This window comes from Heptranchias perlo, chromosome 14 (genome assembly GCF_035084215.1).
Source record: "Heptranchias perlo isolate sHepPer1 chromosome 14, sHepPer1.hap1, whole genome shotgun sequence".
Lineage (NCBI taxonomy): Eukaryota > Metazoa > Chordata > Chondrichthyes > Hexanchiformes > Hexanchidae > Heptranchias > Heptranchias perlo.
In genome coordinates, this window is record NC_090338.1 from 18,317,362 (window position 1) to 18,339,339 (window position 21,978).

General features: G+C 40.8%; 1 protein-coding gene and 1 long non-coding RNA gene across 3 annotated transcripts in view; one reads left to right on the forward strand and one right to left on the reverse strand.

Annotated features, from left to right (window-relative positions):
- Positions 1 to 15,978, reverse strand: LOC137332339 (uncharacterized). The gene is made up of 2 exons (XR_010965635.1): positions 15,437 to 15,978; positions 1 to 596 (listed from the first exon to the last, which is right to left on the reverse strand). It is a non-coding gene; the product is annotated as an uncharacterized lncRNA (long non-coding RNA).
- Positions 13,020 to 21,978, forward strand: part of sparc (secreted protein, acidic, cysteine-rich (osteonectin)) — a 26,717-nt gene continuing 17,758 nt past the window's right edge. The window contains exon 1 of one of the 2 annotated variants that reach the window (XM_067996085.1): positions 13,020 to 13,147. The gene's annotated coding sequence lies outside the window, so the exon portion shown is untranslated. The remainder of the gene's footprint in view (positions 13,148 to 21,978) is intronic. The other variant, XM_067996086.1, reaches the window with a different exon arrangement.

The following is a 21,978-nucleotide window of genomic DNA, read 5'->3' on the forward strand; positions in this document are numbered from 1 at the left end:
TTATAGTCCAACAATTTTATTTGAAAATCACAAGCTTTCGGAGATTATCTCCTTCGTCAGGTGAGTGTGGGATTCCTTAAACGTTTCGCATTTATAGTCAGAGAACAATACCTGGCGATTACAGATAATCTTTCCAACTGCCCGTTGTCAAGGCAATCAAAGTGTTCGGACAGAGAGGTGCTACCTACAGGACCACCGAATATACAAACGGCCAGAACAAAAGACAGAGAGAGAGAGGGAGAAACATCCGAAAGGATGAGAAAGACAGAGAATGACCCGTTGTATTAAAAACAGATAACTTTTTTTCGCTGGTGGGGTTACGTGTAGCGTGACATGAACCCAAGATGCCGGTTGAGGCCGTCCTCATGGGTGTGGAACTTGGCTATCAATTTCTGCTCGACGATTTTGCATTGTCGTGTGTCTCGAAGGCCGCCTTGGAGAACGCTTACGCGAAGATCGGTGGCTGAATGTCCTTGACTGCTGAAGTGTTCCCCGACTGGGAGGGAACCCTCCTGTCTGGCGATTGTTGCGCGGTGTCCGTTCTTCCTTTGTCGCAGTGTCTGCACGGTCTCGCCAATGTACCATGCTCTGGGGCACTTAAATTAGGCAAAAGAAGATAAACAAAGAGAAGCTGAGTAGGTGCTGAAGTTAACCCTCTGAGTATGAACTTTCTTATCTGGGTACTATCAGATCATGGGGGCACCAACTGACAATTTGTTTTGAATAGTTCCCAGTATTGTGCCCACTAGGAACTACATCTAAACTGCCCACAAAGTACACTGGGATGGGGAGAGGAGAACTTCATCATCTCAATTTGGGCTGTATTCTAACCTATGTCCCAGAGACCAAAGAATAGTATACAAACTGACCATGTCATCTAGTTCTTTTGACCATTCATTATTAATTTGGGCTGGTGAGGAAAACATTTGATATTTGTTAAAAAAAAACATTAGCACTGAGAGATAGGGTGAGAATGGAGAGAAACAGTTTGGAGAATATGGGAAAAAATAGAGACTAACCTGTAGATTTGTAAGTAAGTTATCACACGGTAAAATGGGCCTCAGTATAAACTTAAAGAATACCCCTCCTGCAGATGTTCTGCCCTGACCTGACTAGGACATATTCCAGAGGGCTTACACTGGCTTGACCAAAATGGTATCAAATGCATGTGTAGGAATTGAATGTTAAAAGGAGGCATTGTATGAAATCTGTTCTGTGTCTGGATTGCATTTCAATTTTATCACTACTGCAGTATCTAAAATCACCTGGAACTAATCTATAGTTCCGAGCTCTCCGGTGACATAAATTACGTAATTTACTAAGCATGCCAACAAGATGTGGGTTTTATAAACTTCTGTTACTCAGACACATTAATTTCAGGTGTATTTCTACATTTATAATCCAGTTCTGACCTTCACAGCATTCCTGGATGTGACAATTTATACAGCATTGAAGAGAAATGTATTAATATTAAAAGTCACACCTGCCACAGCAGGCAGTAACGGTACACAATGACCCAATTAAGGATAAGCTACTGTTTATTATCTTGGGATTCAGTACCAGTGAAGGGCATTGCCATTCCCAATTATGCCTGGTCCCTACTGTGTCAGTGAAGGGATTAACCTGGGCAAAGCTATCCTGGGGCCCGGGACCATAGAATGGGGTATGAGCATTGGTGTACCTTTCCCAAGGCTTTAAAAAAAGAAATTGCATTTATATAGTGCCTTTCATGTCCATAGGATGTCCCAAACTGCTGCACAGCCAATTAATTACGTTTGAAGTATAGTCATTATTGTTATCTAGGCAAATCTACACATAGCAGGGTCCCACAAACAGCAAATGAGATAAATGACCAAAAAATCTGTTTTTGGTAGTGTTGGTTGAGGAATGAATATCGGCCAGGACACCGGGAGAATTCCTTGCTTTTCTTTGAATAGTGCCTTGGGATCTTCCTAAAAGGAATGTTAGTTTAATGTATTATCCAAAAGACAGCACCACTGACAATGCAGCATTCTCTCAGTAAAGGAGAAAGAAAGACTTGCATTTATACAGTGCCTTTCATGACCTCAGGACATCCCAAAGCGCTTTACAGCCAATTAAGTACTTTTGAAGTGTAGTCACCGTTGTAATGTAGGAAACATGGCAGCCAATTTGCGCACAGCAAGTTCCCACAAACAGCAATGTGATAATATCCAGATAATCTGTTTTTAGCGATGTTGGTTAAGGGATAAATATTGGCCAGCTCCCCTGCTTGTCTTCAAATAGTGCCGTGGGATCTTTTGCGTCCACCTGAGAAGGCAGACAGAGCTTCAGTTTAGCGTCTCACCCAAAAGATGGCACCCCCAACAGTGCTGCATTCTCTCAGTGCTGCACTGAAGTGTTAGCCTAGATTTTGTGCTTAAGTCTCTGGAGTGGGACTTGAATCCATAACTTTCTGGTTCAGAGGCGACCATTATTTTTCAATGAAAAGTTCTTATTCATTCTGCAGTGCTGTGCAAGTGAATAACAACTTGCATTTATATAGCACTCCAAATGTCATAAGGACTAATGAGTAGTATAACAGCTTTAGATATCCTGAGGTCCTATGCCTTTGAAAAGGCTTTGCTGGCCATAGTTGTCTCAGAGCCCTTTGCCACTGAAGGATCATTACCAGCTTTAGTTAACCCAGTGCCAGTGACAAGTTATTGCTAGTGCAGCTATCCCAGTGCCAGTGATGTGGTTATCAAAGGTCTCTATCTAAGACTCAACAAGCACTCAGTAAGCTGTTATTATTGCTTTAAATGAAAAACTATACCACACTGATCTTGGGCAATACAGATGTCCTTAGCCTCAGGCTGCATTGCAGGTGCACCATTTAAACCTGCAAAAGATTATTGGCTTACACAGGAGAAGATTAGCCTGAGGTGGTAGCTCTTTTGCAGCACGTGATGTTCATGCACTAATGATGTCAAGATCTCCCAATATGCTAAAATTGCAGAGCTTCACCTTCCAACTTGTTGCATTGGCAGCAAAAGGAAGTTAACGACTATGTTTATTTTCTACTGTCTGGGCTTTACAGAATCGACACAGCACAACACACCTGCTAGAGACTTGTGGAGGTCTAACATTCAAAGGGTTTAAATTCCAATAAATCACCTCGTGCTCAAGTTCACGCTGTTAATACAATTTCTGCACCTCTGATTCTGTGTGTCATTCTCATCAGTGTAAAAGAGGATGTTAGGGTCATGGAGAAGGCCAGGTCCATACAGGATACCAGAATCATAGAAAATGCTAGAACTGTAAAGAGTACCTCAACCGTAAAGTACAAAGTCAATTTTGGGTCAGAGAATCCATTGTCCCACACTGTTTTAAAGTATATCAAGAAACCCAATTACAGTTCTGTGTTTACCCAAATCTAAATATAGGTTTGGGCTTTGCAATATAAGGTGGCAATTGTGAACATAACAACCTCACTAGGGAGGCAAATCGGCATGAACTTAGGTGATTATCTTTAGAGCATTGGCTCAGCACAAAGCAATGAGGCCTTACTATAGGACAGGGCTGCAAGCCAGCAAGTCAGATCCTAATCTTCACCAAACATGCTTTCTCTGATTGGATGATATATGTTAATGACTTGGACTTGGGTGTACAGGGCACAATTTCAAAATCTGCAGATGACACAAAACTTGGAAGTGGAGTAAACAGTGAGGAGGATAGTAATAGACTTCAAAAGGACATAGACAGGCTGATGGAATGGGCGGACACATGGCAGGTGAAATTTAACGCAGAGAAGTGTGAAGTCATACATTTTGGCAGGAAGAACGAGGAGAGGCAATAAAAGCGCACGGGATCCTGGGCATTATAAATAAAGGCACAGTGTACAAAATCAAGGAAGTTACGTTGAACCTTTATAAAACACTGATTCAGCCACAACTGGAGTATTGTGTCCAGTTCTGGGCACCGCACTTTAGGAAGGATGTGAAGGCCTTAGAGAGGGTGCAGGAAAGATTTACTAGAATGGTTCCAGGGATGAGGGACTTCAGTTACGTGGATAGATTGGAGAAGCTGGGGTCGTTCTCCTTAGAGCAGAGGAGGTTAAGAGGAGATTTGATAGAAGTGTTCAAAATCATGAAGGGTTTAGATAAAGTAAATAAAGAGAAACTGTTCCCATTGGTAGAAGAGTCGAGAACCAGAGGACACAGATTTAAGGTGATTGGCAAAGGAACCAAAGGCGACATGAGGAAAAACCTTTTTAGGCAGCAAGTAGTTATGATCTGGAATGCATTGTCTGAAAGGGAGGTGGAAGTAGATTTAATTGTGACTTTCAAAAAGGAATTGGATAAATACTTGAAGGGAAAAAATTTGTAGGGCTACGGGGAAAGAGCAGGGGAATGAGACCAACTGGATTACTCTTACAAAGAGCCGGCACAGGCTCGATGGGCCGAATGGCCTCCTTCTGTGCTGTCACCATTCTATGATTCTATTCTGTGATTCAACAATACCAGGAAGAATTTTGGCCATGCCATTCGACTTCATTTTGTGTGGTAGCTGGGCAATCCATCTCATGGTGAGAAAAGATCACCAGAACCAGCCACGCCCTTCACAATCATCACTACTACCAACCTATGCTAGAACAGCATTGGGGACGATGATGGGGCCATTTATGGCATAGACCGTTCCACTGTCTCATCTGAAAGATGTCTCATCTGAAAGTTCAATTGTTGGACTATAACTTGGTGTTGTAAAATTGTTTACAATTGTCAACCCCAGTCCATCACCGGCATCTCCACATCATCATCTGAAAGAAGTCTAGTGTGACAACAAATGTGAGAAATTATAAACACATTATAAGGTGTGATACAAAGTTGTAAAAAGAAATAGCATAATGGGTGCTTCATGTTCCATAAATAATAATCAGGTTACATTTCTATTTTTTTTCCATGAACAAATGAAGAAGATTAGGAAGGGAAGCAATCTCCCACCGTGTTCGGTTAAATCTAGTCATTGTATTTTTAAAGAGGTCGAACAAGGCAGCAGAAAACAAAACAATACATTTTTCCATTCAGGTAATGACTACCTTTCAACCTTTGAGCACCAAAACCCACTGTTTCAGCTGGAGAAAAGTCTCTGGAAAGCTGTTTATCTACACTACTATCACCATAGTTAATGTGCTATTTTTGTTTTCCCCTGCACACGGCTTCTTATGAGTTCCACAGTTCAAAAAGGATCTCTGTAACATTAGAATGTCATTCTGAGCAAAATAATTGTCAAGCTACATCCAAAAAACAACTAATTGCCAGAACCATTAGTATTCAACACATGGTTTTGTTTCAGAACGTTCATCCTCCCATTTTTCTCTCTCGTGATGACAGGATGCTACTGGATAAGTACAGCCACAGATGTATATGATATAGACCATATGTAAAAGTAAATCAGTATTCTATTATTCTTTGATACAAACTCATTTGTACTCAGGAACATTTACATTATGGTTTGTCAAGCAAATTAAAATTGCTGTTTCCACTTATCAATTGGAAGAGGGGCTTTGTGCATTAGCAGCACTTGGATCCCAGCTAGAAGGTTGTGAGTTCTATATCCAACTGAGGAGGATGTACTGCATGTTCTTGAATTCCCAGTTGGAGGTGGATCCAATCGAGGCATTGTTGAATTCCCAATAAAAGAGGATAAAGAGACATTGGAGAGGGTTCAAAAAAGATTCACAAGGATGATACCAGAACTGAGAGGATATCCTTATCAGGAAAGGCTGAACAGGCTGGGCCTCTTTTCTCTAGAAAAGAGAAGGCTGAGGGGTGACCTGATAGAGGTCTTTAAGATAATGAAAGGGTTTGATAGGGTAGACATAGAGAAAATATTTCCACTTGTGGGGGAGTCCAAAACTAGAGGTCAGAAATATAAAATAGTCGCTAATAAATCCAATAGGGAATTCAGGAGAAATTTCTTTATCCAAAGAGTAGTAAGAATATGGAACCCGCTACCACAAGTAATAGTTGAGTCAAATAGCACAGATGCATTTAATGGGAAGCTAGATAAGCACATAAGGGAGAAAGGAATAGAAGGGTACCCTGATAGGGTTAGACGAAGTAGGGAGGGAGGAGGCTCATGTGGAGCATAAATGCTGGCATAGGCCAGTTGGGCCAAATGGCCTGTTTCTGTGCTGCAGTTTTGATGTAACTTGATGTAAAAGGAGGATATGTTAGGGTGCTCTTGAATTCCTGACTGGAAGAAGGTGCACTGTGTTGGCCTTGACCTCCAAGCCAAAGAAGAACGTATTGAAATGATCCTTCACTCCTGATTGGAGGAGACTACTCATGTGGAGAATAAATATTAACATGGATTGGTTAATTCTGAGCTGAAGGTGGTGTGTCAAAATGGTTCTCTACCCCTGACTGAAACAGAATGTTATGGTTTGTCGTGAGCTCCCATTTGAAGGGGGACGTGCACTAAAGGCCCTGTATTCCTATCTGAGGACACTCTGGAGTGGTCTTGACCTGAAGGATGGGTGCAATGATGCTATAATAGTGCCAACAAGAGAAGGATGTGTAGGGGTAGCCACAAGCTCCCTAATAAAGGAACTTCTGAGGGGTGGTTCTGGGTTACCAGCCAATAGAATATACTGGATAAAAATGTGCTGAGGATTTCCTAAGCTTCTGAATAGTGGGAGATGTGCTAGGATGGTTCTCAGGCCCATAAAGGCATAGCTTATATGGGAGTGGCTCCATGTTCCCAGCCGAAGGAAGATGTGCTGATGATTCTGAGTTCCTGAGAATGAAGATATATGCGGGTGATTCTTCAGTCCATACTGGAGGAAGATGTACTAGATGATTCCAGCTCTCAAGTGGGGAAGGTGCATTAAAGTAAAGGATTTGCTAGAGGAAAAAACTACATCTTCAAAATGTTTTAAAGCTTTCTGTCCAGGAGAACCAGGCTATTAGATCAGCTGGCCAAGCACTATACATAGTGTTGTTTTTGGTGTAAAGATTACAGCAGTATAGTATTTTCTGTATAAATTAGGCAAAGTGCCACTGTTTGTGCAGCCCAACTAAATCCCTTAGATAGAGAAGGAACAAAGAAAGATGAAAGAGAAAGAAATGGATGAAGTAGAAGACAGAGATGAAGGAGAAAAAATATACTTAGCAGAAAAACCTAGAGTTTGACTTCTGTGACTCTTTTAATTATGAAGTCACCATACAAGTGATTCACAGTCGTTACAGTTCTTACCTTGTTACATTGATCCCTCTGCACTTTGACCATCAATTATCACAGCCGGAGGGTACTCTACCCTATCATTTTCATGGTAAATTAAAGGATATTACTGACAGGCAGCGACGAGTCTCATATTATCCCCAAGGGATTGGACACTCATAATATGTTAAAATTGACTGCTCCCTTCAGTAACTTTCTTCAATCACTGTATACTACATATTTTTAAATAGTTGTCAAATTTGTGAAGACTTATGACAGCCACCATGAAGCATTGCAGTTTGAAATTTCAAATGAGAAGAAAGGTCAATATAAAATGAATTTACGTAAACAAGTTTAGAAACTTTAGCAATCCTTTTGCCTCGCCATGGATGGACCATACATGTTTGAAACATTACACCTATTTGCTTTACTTTCTGTTCCGCTCTGCTGTATGAGCTATAATGATGTATGAAATACCATGTGTTCATTGAAAGTTACTCTGTCCATCCCTTGCCCAGTCTCAGTGACTATGGTTTTCTGTTTTCCCCAAATCCTCCTGTAAAGCATCCTCCACCAACTAGGAGAGTAGAGAAATCCAAGTACCCTAAACTGCACATGTTTTCTTGGCATTGCCCGGGCTGAGCTGTGCTTGGTCACAAGGTGTGACTCCAGCAGGACTAGACAGATAATAATGCTGCCCCTCCAAAAAAAAGGAAAACCTATGGTCTATGTAGTGATCTGATTCAGACAATAAATATCAGTGAAGTTGAATGAACTCAAAGTGAAGGTAGTCCGAGGACCTGATCACAGATCTTCCAAAAATGAGATAGGCATTCAGTTCCTTTCTTCCCCTCCCACTCCTCTCCTCAATGTCCTGACTCATGCTAGAATACAATTTCACAGACATCAGCATTCTTGACCAAGTGACAATCCTTCATGGGATCTTGAGGGGCAACACAGTCAAACCCGATCATTTTCTCAGCCAATATGATATGCACTTTCCAGCAAATGTCACTAGATAGCATCTGGAGTGCAAATCGTGGCTGATTTTTTCCCCACCCAAGAAACAATGAGGCTAATTGCCGGACCCTAACCATAACCCCAGTAGAGAACAGCTAACTCTGTACAGACTGAGATTTGAACCATTTGGTCTGTAGCCACTGACTCCATCCCTCTCGCTGGCCACTGACTGAGGCTGAACCAGACTGTTCACAACCTTGGCATCCTATCTGACTCTGAGATGAGCTTCTGACCACATATCCACTCCATCACCAAGAACATCTACTTCCACCTCCATAACATCACCCGTCTCTGCCCCACCTCAGCTCATCTCCCCGCTGCTGAAACCCTCATTCATACCTTTGTTACCTCTATACTCGACCATTCCAATGCTCTCCTGGCCAGCCTCCCATCTTGCACCCTCCATAAACTTGCGGTCATTCAAAACTCTGCTGCCCATAGCCTGACTCGCACAAGTCCTATTCACTCATCACCCCTGTGCTCACTGACCTACATTGGTTCGATTTTAAGATTCTCATCCTTATTTTCAAATCCCTCCATGGTCTCGCCCCTCCCTATCTCTGTAACCTCCTCCAGCCCTACAACCCTCCGAGATCTCTGCGCTCCTCCAATTCTTGCCTCTTGCGCATCCCCGATTTTAATTGCTCCTCCATTGGTTGCTGTGCCTTCAGCTGCCTAGACCCTAAGCCCTGGAATTCCCTCCCTAAACCTCTCCGCCTTTCTACCTCTCTCTCCTTCTGAAAGGCATTCCTTCAAACTTACCTCTTTGACCAAGCTTTTGGTCACCTGTCCTAGTATCTCCTTATTTGGCTCGGAGTCAAATTTTGTTTGAAAATGCTCCTGTGAAATGCCTTGGGACATTTTACTACGTTAAAGGCGCTATATCAATGCAAGTTGTTGTTGTTGTATGGCTTAACATTACACTGAGTGATGCCTTTCTCTAATATTGAAGGAGTTCAGGCATTCAGCTGCTTGTACTATCAGCTTACGAAATGTAGGATATGTCTTTCTTACCAGTTCATTGAAGGTAGGATAGGTTTCATCTTTAAACCTGTGTCTTCCATGAAATAATATAAAGAAAATCCTTGAGTATGTCACAGGACTATCTCACTCACACAGCAACACGATGACAACAGTTGTTCAAATATTTATTCAATGAGATACTGACACTAGAATGTTAGCTACTGTGGATTTGCTTCTTTACTAACATCTCGCAAACCTAATTGAAATGTTTGTTTCAAACCCTTATCTCCAATGAGCCTCTGAACTTTAACTGGGCGAGGAGCTATTTCTTTCTCAGTTTTTAATCTGTTACTGCTTACCTGGCATTTCTATTTTTTCTTTCAATCCAGATATATTTGTCCTATTACATTTTTGCACCCCAAGATGCACAGAGGTACACAGATGCAATACACAGAACAGCATAAAGATATATGGAACGGAATGCCGACAGCATGAAAAGAATGACACAGAAAGCAATGCACAGAGCTTCACAGAAAGCTACAAAGAGGTGGTCAGAGACATAAGCAGAGTGATGAAGGGTGACACTACAAACTTAATATGAAAACACAGAACTCTACAATGTTGCCTTCTCTCTAATGTTAAGACAGTGCTGTGAAAGACTTTATTTATAATGGAGGTTGTTGATACAATACTGAGATAGACTCTTTTGTAACAGTGTGATAGACTTTATGGCAGTCACTCTTGACAATTGGACATAGTACTCCAAATGAGTTTCAAAATCTAAGGTGAAGGGCACCTTACACAAGTGTATATGAAAAGGAATGTGATATATCATAGAATATACAAAATTGCGACAGCATATCAGTGTACAGAGAAGGATGTAATGAATCAGAGAGGGACATAGTATATTATAGAGTTGGGTGTTGTATATCAGGGATTAGAGAGCAGTTCATGGGATGTCAGAGTATAGAGAAGGTCAAGATAGACCTGAGGATAGAAAGTCATTTTAGAGAATGTAAGGGAGTGTTATATTAGCTTGTAGATGGTGTGTTACATCAATACATAGAACAGTGTTATATTTTAGAGTATGCAGAGGACTATGGTATGTCACAGAAAGTGAAAGGTGTGGTGTATCAAAGTTCTTTTTCACACAAAGGGTAGTGGAAATCTGGGTGTGGATGCTGGATCAATTGAAATTTTCAAGACTATCAATAGATTTTTGTTAGGCATGCATATCAAAGGATATGGAGCAAAGGTGGGTAATGGAGTTGAGGCACATATCAGCCATGAAAGAAAGAAAAACAGACTTGCATTTATATAGATCCTTTCACGACCTCAGAACGTCCCAAAGCGCTTTACAGCCAATGAAGCCATTTGAAGTTTAGTCACTGTTGTAATGTAGGAAACGCAGCAGCCAATTTGCACACAGCAAGGTCGCACAAACAGTAATAAGTTAATGACCAGATAATCTGTATTAGTGGTGTTAGTTGAGAGATAAATACAGGCCAGGACAATGACCTGCAAAGCTTACTAAAATCACAAATTACATTATATATTGCGCTCTACCTCAAGCCCAAATTAAACACAGAGATACAATCATCACTCCTGTGTTATTCTAAACACCAGCAGTGACTACAAAATGATGGTAATGTTAACTCATACAGCATCCATCACTAGGACCCTTGCTGTCATGACTTGATGATGCCCGAAGGAAATCCTGCATCCATTGTGGCATGTGAAAGAGAGGCTATTTCACAGTTAAGTGGGGAATCTAATAGAGATTTTTAGAATTATGAAAGGATTTGAGAAAAATAGCAAAAATAAAGAGCAAAAGATTGTTTTCACTGGTTGGCAAATTGGTAACAAGGTGACATACACTCAGGATTAACACTAGAAAAACAAAGGAGACTGTTAGAAGAATTGTTTTCAAAAAGGGTTATTAGACCATGAAATACCCTAACACATCATTTAAAAGGAATCGGATAATTATTTGAAAAGGAAGAATCCAAAACAAAAAGAAAGGGAAATGGGATTAGAATAGTTTAGCTAAGGAGCTGGTACTGGTACAGGTGCAATGGGCCAAATGGCCTCCTTCTGTGCTGTGACTTCTGCGAATTGTCACTTATGCATCTATGTACAATAATCTATGACTGCAGGTCTTTCAGCAAATTGCACAGCAATTCTTGAAAGTTCTGCAGCAAATAAAAAATTATGACTCGCGATCTCAAAATTTCAGGAGGGGGGAGGGAGGGCCACAGTATTAGCTCAGGAACCTCCGTGGTGCACACCATCACTTAGAACTAGCCATAATTCTAAATTCAGCTCAGAATTAAATTGTTGGGGCACCACTTGATACTGTCCTGTACAGTTTTTGATTAAGTAACCACTGTCTCAGAGTCTCTGTATAGTAGAATGCCATTGTAATCTAGGGAACTCCTCTTGGGAGAAAGCAGGCAAAGACCAGATGCCTTCTCTGAGGGAAAGTAAATAAAAGCTTGAAGAGATCTAGTGTTCTTCCTGTTGGCATGATCTAATGGAATGGCAGAACAGGCTTGAGAGGCTGAATGGCCTACTCCTGTTCCTATGGACAGAATAGTGATGAGCAGTTATTGCATGTTGGGCAAAGGCATGAATTTGGAATTGGATATGAGTAGGAATATCCCATTGGACATGAGTAGGCTTTGAATGGGAGCACTGGACATAAGTAGGCAATGGGAATTGAACATAAGCAGACATATGATACTGGTCATGAACCAACACTGGCTGCCACATAGGTCCTAAACAAGCAATGTGTATAGGTATGGGGAGATATAAAGAAAGAAAGACTTGCATTTATATAGCACCTTTCATGACCCCAAAGTGCTTTGCAGCCAATGAAGTACTTTTGAAGTGTAGTCATTGTTGTAATTTAGGAAACGTGGCAGCCAATTGCACACAGCAAGGTCCCACAAACAGTAATGTGATAATGACCAGATAATCTGATTTTTTGATGTTGGTTGAGGGATAAATATCAGACCAGGACACTGGGGAGAACTCACCTACTCTTGTCAGTTGTAATATGATGCAGATAAATAAATATACTCGAATGAGTTTAATTTAGTTCGAATAACTGAAAATATCTAAGCAAATGCAACAGAAGAAACACACAGTAAGGATACTGGAAAGATTCAGGTAAAAAATTTGAATAAAGCTCTATTTTAATTAATTTCAATTCTACATCAACAATATTTAGATTCGGTACATTTTCCAAAATTTGATTTAAAAGCCATCGTTTTTTTTAAATACCGAAATCATTGTAGAAATGTATAAAGCAAATGGTACTGCAGTACATTTTTGAGGCGCTAATCTGTGAATTCCATTGCCTGAGCTATGCTGGAGCATGTTTTTGGAGGGTGCAGCTGAGAGCCACGTATACTGAGATGGGCCGTGGTAATTATCTGCACTGCCTTCATCATTTGGTTTGTTTAAATTCAAATTTGGACCACGTAGATATGCAATTGCCACGTTGACAGTTTTTCATATAAAAAAATCCAGATGTTTTTGTTCTTAAGACACTGCCAGATAATCAGCTAAGGCACAAAAAACCGATTACTGAAGCAAAGGATGTGTCTTTGTTAATAAATCAACACCCGCAGATATTATTCATAAACAGAAGCGTGAGTGGATTTAATTGAACGCAATCGCATTGTTTCATATTAACATGCAGAGTTTTGAAACTAGTGAGATAAATCTGGCCAAAGGACGTTGTCGATAGATTGTTCTGGTCTGCGGCAGAGGGTGCATTCCAAGGGTAAACTATGCGTTTGATTTTTCCACTCAGAACAATTTGAAGGGGGAAGGGAGAGACAGAGAGAGAGAGAGCCAGCCCACCAGGGGTACCATTGCTTCATTTCCTGCGAGCTTGCTCTAAAGAGTCAGTCTCTTCCCTTGCCTCAGTCAGCCTGGTGCTCTCTCACTGCCATCGAACCTTCTTCCTTCTGAGGTATGAACTATGCATTTTTTGTGTTCGTGGTCCAAAGCTATTTCTTTTAGAATTTCTGCAAATATTTTTGATTTGTGATAAGTTACTAAAAGTAAACTGTCTATTTGAGATTACATCCTTGCTTAGTTTTTCTTGACAATCTACTCTTTTGTTGGTGCTTATCTATAAACTGTTACTGTCACATCTGCATGTCATAAATATACTTCCATTCACTTGCAGTGCAAGGTTCTTTAGCGATCTTTAAATGTCTGTAACTGTTAACAGGTATATTGTTACCACCATCAGTCCGTGGGATTTTTCTAAAGGATTTCCTTTGTTGCAGGAAGAGTGTAAGATTCTTTATCCTTTAGCGTTTCCTTGGTGGACTAGATCTGGAGGCTGCGAAGTCTGAGGATCTTTTCCGTGCTTACATGTTTAATTATTTTTTTAAATCTTCGTGGATCCCGTTACAAAACAGGTGGCTTGATTTATTAAAGAGTGGGGTTCTTTTGTTTTAAGAAGTGGGTTTTTCTTGAATTTTATTAAAAAGCGTATGTGCAGAGAGAGCGAGACTGTACATTTTTAGGACTGGGTCCAAGTGATAAAAGTCCATGGTACAGTGACTCAGATGAAATTTTGAATGTGGCAGATTGGACGAAGAATGAGATATAATCTGTTGCCACATAGACAAACAAGAGAGGAAGAGGAGGACCTGGGCCCTCATTCCCTTTCCCCCTACAACAAAGAGACCACTCCCTTTTTGTCTTTTTATGGAAACTGTCGGTTGTAATTAAAACTTCTTTTGAAGTGTTGGGAGTCGTTCGGGCCTCAATAGCAGCAATGAGCCCAGTAACCGCCCGTGGCTGCTTAGTCTTGTGCTCAACTCTAATCTGTGTTTTAAAAAAAATCATCTGATCTCAACGAATCCCTTTTAACAAAAAAAGTTTAACCTGGAGCATTATTCAGATTTATGTAAATGAGTATGTATGTATATAGATTTCAATGAATGTATTCCAAATCCTCACTTTTATCTTCTCAACAAAAAGGGAAAAAAACATCGACTGCAATATTGCTCTTTTTAATGTAGAATCATTATTTTAAGTAAATGTTAAACTTTGCAAAATAAAGGTTTTTCAACTGGAGGAAGGGTGTTTAAGTGTTGAACTAAATTGGTACCATCTCCAATTTGCAGCTTGGGTGTAATTATTTTGCAACCCAGCAATTTGCCGCTTATTTTAGCAGTCTTGATTATATGGGATATGTGAGGATCCGGGTGAGGCATTGGTGTGGTCGTGTGGGTTGGTTGTGTGTGGGGGATGTAACAGCTGGGGAATCTCAGCAGGTGCAGACACCTGGATGCCAGCGGGACATTTCAACATCTGCCGAGAGTAATTATCTTCTCAATACAAAGAGGATGGGAGAGAGGGACGTTTACATTAGAAAATAACATGAAAGGGAGGGGAGATGGAGTGTGAGAGAGGGGGAGAGCTGGGAGGGGTCAGAAGGGATAGAATCATACAGCACCAAAGACGGCCATTCGGCCCATCGTGCCTGTACTTGCTCTTTGAAAGAGCTACCAATTAGTCTGCTGCTCTTTTCCCATAGCCCTGCAATTTAAATTTTTTTTTAAGTATTTATACAATTTCCTTTTGAAAGTTACTATTGAATCTGCTTCCACCACCATTTCAGACAATCCAATCCGGATCATAACAAGAGGGAGGGAGTGTTCATGAAAATGAGATGGGGAGCAATGACCCTGACCAAGAAGATTAAAATTGAAACAAAATAGCAAATATTGGAATGAAGCACATGTACCATAATGACATACCATTTATTACGGATTAATATATTTTTGCAAGTATCCATGCGCACCCAATGTATATATTATACTGGCACACGATATATGGATATACAGAGCTCGGTATGAAACAGGAGCAGTAAAATACAATTCTGGAACTTGAAGTTTTCTAACGAAATAAATAATATATTTTATTGTGTGGTGAGCAAATGCATGAAGTGAATCACCAGGGAAAAAATCGTTGTTTTATTAAACCAAAACTGAATCTTAAACATTGAGTCTATGTCTTAAAATTCTAAGCAGGTCGGTTAGTCGAGGGGGTGCGATCTGTTTGATTTGTGTTTATTTATACAAAGTAAACAGAGATGAACGATGTACAGGGCTAGGACGAATAAAGAAATGGGAGAGGGGGAGGCAGGAGCCAGTACTACACAAGGCTGATGTCCCACCGACAATACAAAGGTCAGAACTATAAAGTGACATGAAATGGCTTAATTCCTCTCATTTCCTACCTTTTTGGCTGCTCCGTTGGATATGGGACACTGAGTTTCACTGAAACAAAGAACGTCCCTTGGGAAAATCCTGCAATATCCTTGTAGATTTCGGGAGGCATATCGTATTAAATCCAGGCAGCAGATGTTAATCTAGACGATGTGATTTTGCTCTACAGGACAGAGCTGAACCAGGGACCCTTACAGGACAAGAAGTGGGAGGTCTGATTCAGAATTGTACAGGGTAAATGGTCACTGATGTTGGATTTGATGTTATTTAAGTTGCCCTGTGATTCAGGCAGATTCAGGCCGTAACTTGCAGTAAACGGTGACTGAGCCCAACTACTGCTCTGTCCGTTCCCACTTACTATGAAACGGTCAAACCAGAGCAGGTTCATGTTGGCTTTGAGGGGTGGGGAGTACACCGGAGGGAAAAGTAGGGATTTCCTGTACGACTCCACCACATGAAACCATTTCCCAGGTCAGTATTTGGTGTTTGTTTAGACTTTGAACTCAGACATACCAGCATCCCTGACTCCCAAAGAAAACAAGAGCAGAAGAAAAGCATTTCTGTCACATCTGATACTAACATCTCTCTGCGCATCGGCTCGTTTTGAATCTTCGGAAGACTTTCCAAATGAAACAAGAGATCGGACAAGTTGGCCTTTGTGTGTGTGTATGTGCGTGCGCGTTTATTTTTGCACTTCTCCCTGTATTTGTGTCACGCACGATTCCAAAGAAAGTACATTAAATAAAGTGTGTTAGTCATTGCCGCTGTTCACAGACCGCCCCTTGTTCAAAGGCTCCCAACTCAAATAAAGACACGATGTTAGAACGAGGAGTTCTGCCGGTGTCCTTGGCTGTAACGTGGACACGATCTATAACAGCCTCCCCTCTCCATCGGGATCTAAGGCTGTCTGTCCACTTGTCTGTGTTCTTGTTCTATTCTTGGTGCCTTGGGTCTGCGAACAGACAGGGAGAAGTTGCTTTTTTTTCTCTCTATTCTGCTGAATCACAGATGATTTGGAAATATCCATTTTATCTTCAAATTCTCTTGTGTATTATCCCCCCAACACACACACACACACATACACCTGATCAGCAACACTTGTACCCTACAATGTCTAGGTCCCAGAAAGTGCCCAGTATAAAATCTAAAGTGCTGGTGGGTCTAGGTTTTTGTTTGTTGGAACTCTTCCAAGAAAGCTGAAGCCATGTTATGAGAGAGGGGGGAAAAAAAACATTAGCAGCCAGATTCTGTCGGCCATCTTCAGAGAAGAAGGACAGCCCTGGTGTTTGACGGCAATCCCTTTGTACATGAGTGAGGAAATCTTAGTTCCTTGTGAGCACACAGCAACAGAGTGCCAATTCCAAATCCAGAAAGAAAAATCACCCCAGAGTCTTAGATCATGGAGAGTTGCTCTGGTTTCATTTATGTTCCAAACAACTTGAAACTAATTTTTATGTTTAATATAAATATACCCTCAAACTATTATTGAAAAAATGTCCTATTTTGTTAAATCTTTTTGAATTTTAGGGTTTATTAGATGCAGTATGTTTTCACTCATTACCAGTATCATGGTTTGGTGAGCATTGGTAAAGAAAGACTCCCAGAGGAGTAGTCTAACCCCTCAAAAAGAGGTCCTTTACAGATCAATGTAAGGAATCTTACAACACCAGGTTATAGACCAACAGTTTTATTTGAAAATCACAAGCTTTCGGAGATTATCTCCTTCGTCAGGCATCTCCACATCATCTTTACAGATCAGGCAGCACAGAGAAGGCACTCGGTAAGGCCTGAGGGGAAGGACTCACCCCCTCCCTCCATATGCATGGTTCTGCTACAGAGAATATTTTCAAGCTCATTACTGATTACACTACTTCCTTCTGACAATTACACCTACTTTTAACACAAACAAGAGAGATATGCACTGATAATGCTGAAAGCTGACAAGTCTGACAAGTGAGATGGATGTGTATAATTACACTGCACACACCTCATTATTATAGCATTAAAAATAAAAAAAACATGTCTTCTGTAAGGATAAATAGACTTAAAATCCCAGGAGTAAATTGTGCTCATTGCTTTAATGGCTATCAGTTGTCGAACAGGATAAAGCACTAACAGACAAAACAGTAACAACAATAATAAATACCAACTAATGTGATATGGTTTCTGTTATATAAGGGTGCAGTTTTATTTCATATCTATGCAAAGTAATTTGGGCATGCATTAAGGCAGAAGTGGCAGTATGACTCAAACTACCAAGTGCACTAAACCTCTAGTGTTAAGACATTATTTTTTGTGCATAATTCTCATTGTCTATATAATTTATATAGTTAATGTGCCTAAAATCTCTCTCACACACAAAACAATGTCATCAGATGTTGCTACAACATAAATATAAAAATCACATGCAACCGTACAGTAAATTACTATTCATTCGTGAGGCATTGATCTTAAGCAATATAGAACCATAGAAAAGATACAGCACAGAAGGGGGCCATTCGGCCCATCATGTCCATGCCGGCTTGAAGAACAACCAGGTGCCCATTCTAATCCCACCTTCCAGCACCCGGTCCGTAGCCCTGCAGCTTACAGCACTTTGGATGCAGGTTCAGGTACCTTTTTAAAGAGTTGAGTGTCCCTGCCTCGACCACCAATTCGGGCAGCGAATTCCATACACCCACCACCCTCTGGGTAAAAAAGTTTTTCCTCATGTCCCCTCTAATCCTTCCGCCAATTAGCTTAAATCTATGTCCTCTAGTTCTTGAACTCTCCACTACGGGAAACAAGTACTTCCTGTCTACTCTATCTAGGCCCCTCATTTGAACTTAGTGAAACGTTTTAGTGGTCCTCAAACTTCTTTGGGCTGTTGAAAAATTCTCATTACCATTTGTACAGTGCTAACTATGAATACCAGTACATCAAGTCATCAGGTCAGCTTCTTTCAATCCAGATACTAGAAATATTTCAAGTAAAAACTGCAGTTCATGTGTTACATCAAGTTTAAAATACAGAAACAGACCATTCGGCACAATTGGTCTACGCCAGTGTTTATGCTCCACACAAGCCTCCTCCCTCCCTACTTCATTTAACCCTATCAGCGTATCCTTCTATTCCTTTCTTCTTCATGTGCTTATACAGTTTCCCCTTAAATGCATCTATGCTATTTGCCTCAAATACTCCTTGTTCCACATTCTTACCACTCTTTGGGTAAAGAAGTTTCTCCTGAATTCCCTATTGGATTTATTAGGGACTATCTTATATTGATGACCTCCAGTTTTGGACTCACGAGTAGAAACATTTTCTCTATGTCTACCCGACCAAACCCTTTTGTTATCTTAAAGTGCTGGGAAATATAAAAAGTTAGACATGCTGGTGCATTCTGTTTCGATTAAGCAAGGACAGGTCAGTACTGTTATAGTACTGCTGCAAGCATGCGTTGCAATCTCACTTGATTTATTGAACGTTACCTTTGATTTTGGATTGTTTTAATTTTCGCTCGTGTTACACACCCAACGTAGTACTCAGATCTAGCTAATTTGTAGCTACCCACACATTTCCATTTCGACATCAAAGAACACATCAGCAGAACTAGCCATAGTAACAACACTGATCGTTCAACAAATGGAGAGAGAGAGATTTATTATTTCACTTTGTGTAGTTTGAAGCAGACTTTTGTTGTTTTTAGTGATACCTTTGAATAAGAATTGGTACCTGTCATGGCTGGGAGGGGAGATCCAGAGCTGGGAGAAGGCAAAGGCAAGGGGAGGTCACTGCTGGACCCAAATACATTAAAGTAAACCGTGACCAATCTGGGGAGCTGGGTTTCCTGAAACAAAGGCAGGAATTCTTAGTTTGGGGCAACATAGAGCCTTATACTTTTTGATTTTGAAATTGGTGTGGGGTTTAATCTACCACTAAATGTCAATAGTGCACATGCAGCATGAATGGATTTCTGTCACATTGTGGATTACTGATTTTCATGGATCCAAAGTGCTATAGACATAGGAACTTGGGAACAGGAGTAGGCCATTCAGCCCCTCGAGCCTCCTCCGCATTCAGTGAGATCATGGCTGATCTGTAACCTAACTCCATCCGCCCACCTTGGCTCCATAATCCCTTAATACCCTTGGCTAGCAAAAATCTATCAATCTCAGATTTAAAATTATTAATTAAGCAAGGATCTACTGCTTTTTGTGGAAGAGAGTTCCACACTTCTATCACCCTTTGCGTGAAGAAGTTTTTCCTAACTTCACTCCTGAATGGCCTGGCTCTGATTATAAGGTTATGTCCCCTTGTCCTAGATTCCCCCACCAGCGGAAAAAGTTTCTCTCTATCTACCCTATAAATTCTTTTCAAAATCTTAAAAATCTCAATAAAATCACCGCTTAACCTTCTATATTTCAGGGAAAACAAGCCTAGATACTTAATCTCTCCTCATAATCTAACCCTTGGAGCCCTGGTAATATTCTGGTGAATCTGTGCTGCACTCCTTCCAAGGCCAATATATCCTTTCTAAGGTGCGGTGCCCAGAACTGTACACAGTACTCCAGAAGTGGTCTAACCAGGGCTTTGTACACCTGTAGCAAAACTTCCTCCCCTTTATATTCTAGCCCTCTATTCTATTAGCCTTTTTGATTAATTTTTGGACCTGTTACATTTTAGTGATCTGTTAACATGGACCCCTAAGTCTCTTTGGACCTCCACAGTTCAAATACTCGGATCTATTTGGTCCAAAATGGATGACCTCACACTTACCTGTGTTGAAATCCATCTGCCAGAGTTTTGCCCACTCACTTAATCTATCAATGTCTCTTTGTAATTTTATGCTCCCGTCTACACTACTTGTTATACTACCCACCTTTGTGTCATCGGCAAACTTGGATATATGGCTCTCTATTGCGCTTTCTAAGACATTAATAAATATAGTGAATAGTTGAGGCCCCACCACAGATCCTTGTGGGACACCACTAGCCACTAGACAACAAGCCTTAGTTATATGGCCAATATCAGGTCATTAACAGACAAAGAGTCTCCACCCAAAACAACAGTCTATCTTTTTTATTTCCATTTACTGATTGATCTACATTATATTTCCTGCATATTCTGTTTTCTTTCTAATTTCCAGCATTTGCAGCTTTTTATAGAAGTTACAACATAGAATCATAGAATCATAGAAGTTACAACATGGAAACAGGCCCTTCGGCCCAACATGTCCATGTCGCCCAGTTTATACCACTAAGCTAGTCCCAATTGCCTGCACTTGGCCCATATCCCTCTATACCCATCTTACCCATGTAACTGTCCAAATGCTTTTTAAAAGACAAAATTGTACCCGCCTCTACTACTGCCTCTGGCAGCTCGTTCCAGACACTCACCACCCTTTGAGTGAAAAAATTGCCCCTCTGGACCCTTTTGTATCTCTCCCCTCTCACCTTAAATCTATGCCCCCTCGTTATAGACTCCCCTACCTTTGGGAAAAGATTTTGATTATCTACCTTATCTATGCCCCTCATTATTTTATAGACTTCTATAAGATCACCCCTTAACCTCCTACTCTCCAGGGAAAAAAGTCTCAGTCTATCTAACCTCTCCCTATAAGTCAAACCATCAAGTCCCGGTAGCATCCTAGTAAATCTTTTCTGCACTCTTTCTAGTTTAATAATATCCTTTCTATAATAGGGTGACCAGAACTGTACACAGTATTCCAAGTGTGGCCTTACTAATGCCCTGTACAACTTCAACAAGACATCCCAACTCCTGCATTCAATGTTCTGACCAATGAAACCAAGCATGCCAAATGCCTTCTTCACCACCCTATCCACCTGTGACTCCACTTTCAAGGAGCTATGAATCTGTACTCCTAGATCTCTTTGTTCTATAACTCTCCCCAACGCCCTACCATTAACGGAGTAGGTCCTGGCCCGATTCGATCTACCAAAATGCATCACCTCACATTTATCTAAATTAAACTCCATCTGCCATTCATCGGCCCACTGGCCCAATTTATCAAGATCCCGTTGCAATCCTAGATAACCTTCTTCACTGTCCACAATGCCATTAATCTTGGTGTCATCTGCAAACTTACTAACCATGCCTCTTAAATTCTCATCCAAATCATTAATATAAATAACAAATAACAGCGGACCCAGCACTAATCCCTGAGGCACACCGCTGGACACAGGCCTCCAGTTTGAAAAACAACCCTCTACAACCACCCTCTGTCTTCTGTCGTCAAGCCAATTTTTCTTTTCATTTCTTCCCTAGGAGTATTTTCAAGTTGTAATTATGTGGCAATTAAGAAAAAGCGTGCATTTACATAGCATCTTTCATGTCTGCAGGATGTCCCAAAGTGCTTCTCAGACAATTAATTATGTTTGAAGTGCAGTCACTGGTGTTTTATAGGAAAACACAGCGGCCAATTCACACAAAATGTCCCACAAAAAATAACTAAGACAAATGACAAAGCTAAACTGTTTGGTGGTGTTGGTTGAAGGATGCATGTTGCCAGGAGAAAGAACTCTCTGCTCTTTGAATAATGCTATTGTCCACCTGA